Below are 5,804 nucleotides of genomic sequence, written 5' to 3' on the forward strand. Positions count from 1 at the left end.
ATCACATGTCAATTTTTTTATTATAATTAAAATTAATTTTTTTTTCTAAAATTAAAATTTTTTTCTTTTTTTACTAATTTTATAACCAAAATGTGTCACATGTTATTCTCTCATTGTAATTGAAATTAAATCCTTCCTTTAAAATTAAAAAATTTTTCCATCTTTCTTACTAATTTTACAACTAAAATGTGCCACATATCACTCCCTCATTGCAAACTAAATTAAATCTTTCTGTCTAAAATTAAAGAATTCTTCCCTCCTCCCTTTTTCTTTTTCTATTTTTCTCATTTCTTCAACCACTCTATCTATTTTATATATCATTATCAATATCAATGATTATTACTAATTTGACAATCAAAATGTGCAACATGACATTCTTTAATTGCATTAAAATTAAAATTAAAATATTAAATTGAAATATTAAAATACCTATATTATGTATCATATATTACTATCTAATTTAATAATCAAATGTCTCACACGACATTCTCTTATTAAAATTGAGTGAAAACATTTTTTTCAAAATTAATAAACTCCCTTACTAAATTCTCTCATCTACCTCTCTCCATTTTTCTATTTCTCTCTACATTTCTTCCTACTCTATGTATAATTTATAATTCATATTTTATATTAGTAATTTGACAAATCAAAAATATGTTATCTGATAATTTTTTATAATTAAAATAAAAAATTTTCTTCCAAAATTAACAAACTGTCACTCTCACTCTCACTCTCATTCTTTATCTTTATCTTTCTCTCTCTTTTCTCTCATTCTCTATTTTTCTATCTTTTTCTTCTATAAAAAATAAAATTAACAAAATAATATAATTTAAATAAAAAATATTATTAATATTGTTATTATATACATAGGTTTTTAATTTTTTATTTAGTTTTAAATTTTCACCGCTTATCTTTCTAATTTATATTTTCATTTCTCTTTTTTCAAATATTTATTACATATAATTTTGAGAGAATACTAATGTTATAATTAAAAGTTAGAATTAAGATTTAATTATTTAAAAAAAATAATTTTGGGTTAATTTTATAACTATCAGTATAATTTTTTATGCTAATATTTAATTATATTTTTATATACATAGAGAGAAAAAATATTATTTTTAAATAGCAAGTATAAAAAATAATTATTTCTATTTATGAAACAGACTTAATAGTTAGCACCTAATTAAATGTAAAAGTATACATGTTAAATTGTTTTAAATTTTAGATAACGAATGTTAAAATTAATTATTAATAAAAAATTAGATTTTTTCGTATAAAAATAATAAATAAAAATCTAATTATTTTTTTATCTGCAGATATCTTAACTTTTTTAGTTAAAGATTTTTGTTAATTTACAACTTTTTTTTGTAAAAGTAATTTTATTTTATAAATCTTTTGTGCTATACATAATCTATATTATTAAAATAAAATAGACCATAATTTTAAAAAATTTATATTCCCGTAATGTTATTACGGATAAAAATACTAGTATATATATATAATCAATCTCTAAAAGAATTTGTTGTTGTTAATAACAAAGTTGTCTCTAAAATATCTTTGTCAATACTAAGTAAATGATTGAAAAAAAGTTAAAAAATAGAATTAAAATATATTTAATCAATAAATTTGTTGTAAGGAATATATTAATTATTAAAACATATTTTTGCTATGAATAGCTCCCTGCAAACCATAATATATTTGCAATATTTCCAAGTTCAAAAATATCGAGTACGTACCACCAACCAGTCATAAAGTAGTTAGAATATTCATAGCAAAAAATCATAATATTATTCTTATCTTTTGTTTCTTCTCCAACTTTTTTGTCAATTTTTTTTTGAAAACTTTTTTGTCAATTATTTCATCAACACTCACTAGTCACTACTACTACTACTGCAGCATTTTTATATCCACTCCCACCGGCCAGTCAGATTCTTCCACTTTTTTTTTTCACCACATTTTTTTTTTCTAATTAAACTAAACTTGCACATATTTTCAAATTTAGAGTAAAAAAAATAAAAAATAAATAAATAATTATATTGCTTTTAAGGATGACTTTATTTTCCAGTATATATAGGGAGTAAAATTACACGTGCTTTAATTTGTTCATTGATATCAACATATTAACTAAAAAGGATATTTGATTTAATTTATTGCAGATCAAAATCAGTTTAATTTGCCAACTCAGCGACTTGAAAGTTGAAAAATGAAAATGAACTAATGAAGGGCCACTATAATAATGAATAAATTCATTATTATCAAATAAATCTTTCTGTAATCTTCTCTAAGTTTCTCCTTGTAGTCCCCACCATCCTTTATCATTTGAGGTTAATATATTACCAAAAAAATAAAAGGAAGCTATAGTGCTGCTGTTGCACCTTAACATAAGGAATGACACGTTAAGACTTAAGAATAAGATTCGTAAAGCAATTATAAATATACACATTCCTATTTTCGTTTAGAAGGCTACTCAATCACTTTCTTCTCTCTGTACTCATCAACGTGGATCACCTTTATATATTCCATCATCGAAACGGAAGCTACTCTCTCTAGATATTTTTTGTAAGATAATATTTATTTATATTAATATGAGTTATAATTTGTTTTTTTAATATGTAGGGTTAATTAAATTGTATGTAAGTGCTAATTATTATGGATATTCAACTTACTAATTCATGATAAAAAAAAGTGAATGCTACCTAACTCTTTTTAAAATAATATATAAATTATTTTTTATAATTTGTCAAATTTTAATTGGTTATTATCTTAACCATAATTGAGTTATCTTGTAATTTATTATTTGAGATAAGTAATAGTATAATTTTTTAAAATATCAAAATTTCACTCTCGTTAATTGAAGTACCTTTCCACTCTTCAATTATTTTTTCATCGCGTATCTTCGATCCTTCTAAGTGTCGCGTTGCCGTCGTGACAAGAAGCGGCCACGTCGTCGTCATCTACTGCACTCTCTCACGCAATCTCTCTTTTTTAGTGCATCATTCTTTAACTACGTTGTTAAATTTCTGTCCTTTTTAGTATAGAAACGCCGATGTCATTACTATCTCCTAGTAAACAGCTCTTTTTGATGTGGATCACTCCTTACTAACATAATAATAGTTAGTTTAATTATTAAATTTTTTTATTAAAAAAATATATCTTTATTTAATACAACAAAGTAAATCTATTTAGAGTACTTAAAATATAATTAAAATCATGAACATATAAATATAATAGTAAAATTTGTACTCTAAACAAATAAAATATAAAAGTTTAAAAAATAACATAAAAATAATATTTTAAATAAAAAATATTTAATATTAAAATTTTTAAATACAAAAATAAATTATATAAATATTTAACAAATAAATATAAAATACATGTCTAAAATAAATAAAATATATAAATAGAAGTATTCTTGAGAAATAGAGAATGATTTTTGTCTGTTTTATTTATTTTAAGCATGTATTTTTTATTTATCTCTTAAATATCTATACAATTTATTTTTGCATTTAAAAATTTTAATATTAACTATTTTTTATTTAAAATATCATTTTTACGTTATTTTTTAAACTGTTATATTAGTCTTTTCTTTAAAATAATACAAAATAATTTTTCATGAAAATAATTTGTTTAATTATTAAGTAAATAATAAAGTACTAATAAATTAAAATTTAAAAGAATAAAAATACTATAAAAGATACTTATAAAAAAATTGGATTTTATCATTTTAAACTTGTGTTATTAATTTTAACCATTTATTCATTTTTATAAATAATTTATGTATGATAAAAGATATGTTTATTTGTTTAAAATACAAATTTTATTATTATATTTGTATGTTCCTAATTTTAATTATACTTTTAATTACTCTGAATAAATTTATTTTATTATATTATATTTTACATACGAGTATATATTCTATCATGTAATTAAATAAAGATATATTTTTAATAAAAAACTTTAATAACCAAACTAACCATTAATTATGTTGACAAGGAGTGATCGACTGCAAAAAGATAGATCGAATGAGAGGATAGGATATAGCGATAAGGTCAGGATTAACTATATTAGGAAGGACGGCAAAGTTATGGATCACGAGAATTTGACGACGTCGTTAAGAGATGATGATTACGACGTTGGTACTTCTTGTGGCGATCGCGATGTTTAGAAGGACAGAAGTTACACGATGAAAAAAGAATTGAGGAGTGGAAACTGAAAAAGTGCTTCAATTAATAGAAGTGGAGTTTTGATATTTGAAGAAATTACCCATCTCAAATAATAAATTACAAGATAATCTAATTATAATTAAGATGGTAAGCAACTAAAATTTGACACATCATAAAAAATAACTTATATGTTATTTTAGAGAGAGAATTGGGTAGAATTCACCTAAAAAAATTCTTGAAAATAATTTCTCAATTAAGTATATGTCTCGGTTTTTTGCCTCACTCAAGCATCTCTCTACATATATTTGGGGGAAAGAAAAGAAAGTAATTACTCGTTTACACACCACTTTAATTTGTTCTTCTCTGGCTAAAAGAATAAAGAAGTGAAATTGGAAAAGAATAAACTTTTGGGTCATTGTTTGATGAATACATTAAGAAAAATCTAAAAGGATGGTTTAGAATAAATATTAATTAATAATATTCTTATAAATTATTTTTTTAAATTTAAATTAATAAAAAAATAAAAATATTTAATGAATTCTATCCAATTTCTCTTAATAATTAAAGGATAAATTAACCTTTATAATATGTCTAATGAAATAGATTGACTTATTTTAGTTAATATTAACTTTTAATTTAATTTATGTTATAGTATAATCTTTGTTGCAATTTATAAGAATTATTAGAGAAGTTCCATTTTATAATTTGTTGTCTTTTCTCAAATCACACATCTCTTGATAATTTCCAACTAAAAGAAAATCTTAATTTAATCTATCTTATGGTATAATCTTTGTTGCAGTTTATAAGAATTATTAGAAAAGTTTTATTTAATTTTATAATTTATTATCTTTTCTCAAATCACACATTTATTGATCATTTTCAACTAAAAAAAAATCTCAAAGATAAAAAGAACTAAAATAAAAAACAAAATTGTATACTTGAATTTTTTTAAAAAAATTTTAGATTATTTTTGTTATATTTAAATAAAGGAAAAAAACCTAAACAATATGTCTATTATATGTGATCTGCAAATAAATTAGGTTAGATTTATTTCTGATAACAAGACAAAACAAAACACTGAAAATAAGACATAAAAAATAGAAACATAAAATTTTATATTCTTGTATGTCTGTGTTTTTATCTTAGTATCTTATTCTTGTAAACAAACGTCTTAAATCTTAGATCTGCAAAAAATAACTAACAAAAAAAAAACAGAAAAGCTCTGCATACAAGCCATTAGGGCTTGTATGCTTTACAAGTTCATTAACCAATAAAACCTCAAAACGCGCTACAATCCTACGTCCAATACACGCGCTATATAACTACCAAATTTAAAAGATTTGTTTCCTTTCTTCGTTCTTCTTCTTGTTCTTCTTCTTCTGGTTCTTCTTCTTCTCGTTCTTCTCTCCTTATTTCTAGATTTGTTTCGTTCTTCGTTCTTCTCCTCGTTCTTCTTCTTCTTCTCGTTCTTCTTCTTCTCGTTCTTCTCTCTTTTAACTCCAGCTTCGTTTTCTATCGATTTTTGTTTACTAAAATCAAAGTTTGGATTCGTTTTGAAGATAATGGTTGATTCAACGTCAGATTCTCAACTGAATCAGGGTGAAGTGGATTATGAATTTGAATCTAACGAAGTTCCTGAGA

The sequence above is a fragment of the Arachis duranensis genome, chromosome 4, assembly GCF_000817695.3.
Source record: "Arachis duranensis cultivar V14167 chromosome 4, aradu.V14167.gnm2.J7QH, whole genome shotgun sequence".
In the NCBI taxonomy this organism is placed as follows: Eukaryota; Viridiplantae; Streptophyta; class Magnoliopsida; order Fabales; family Fabaceae; genus Arachis; species Arachis duranensis.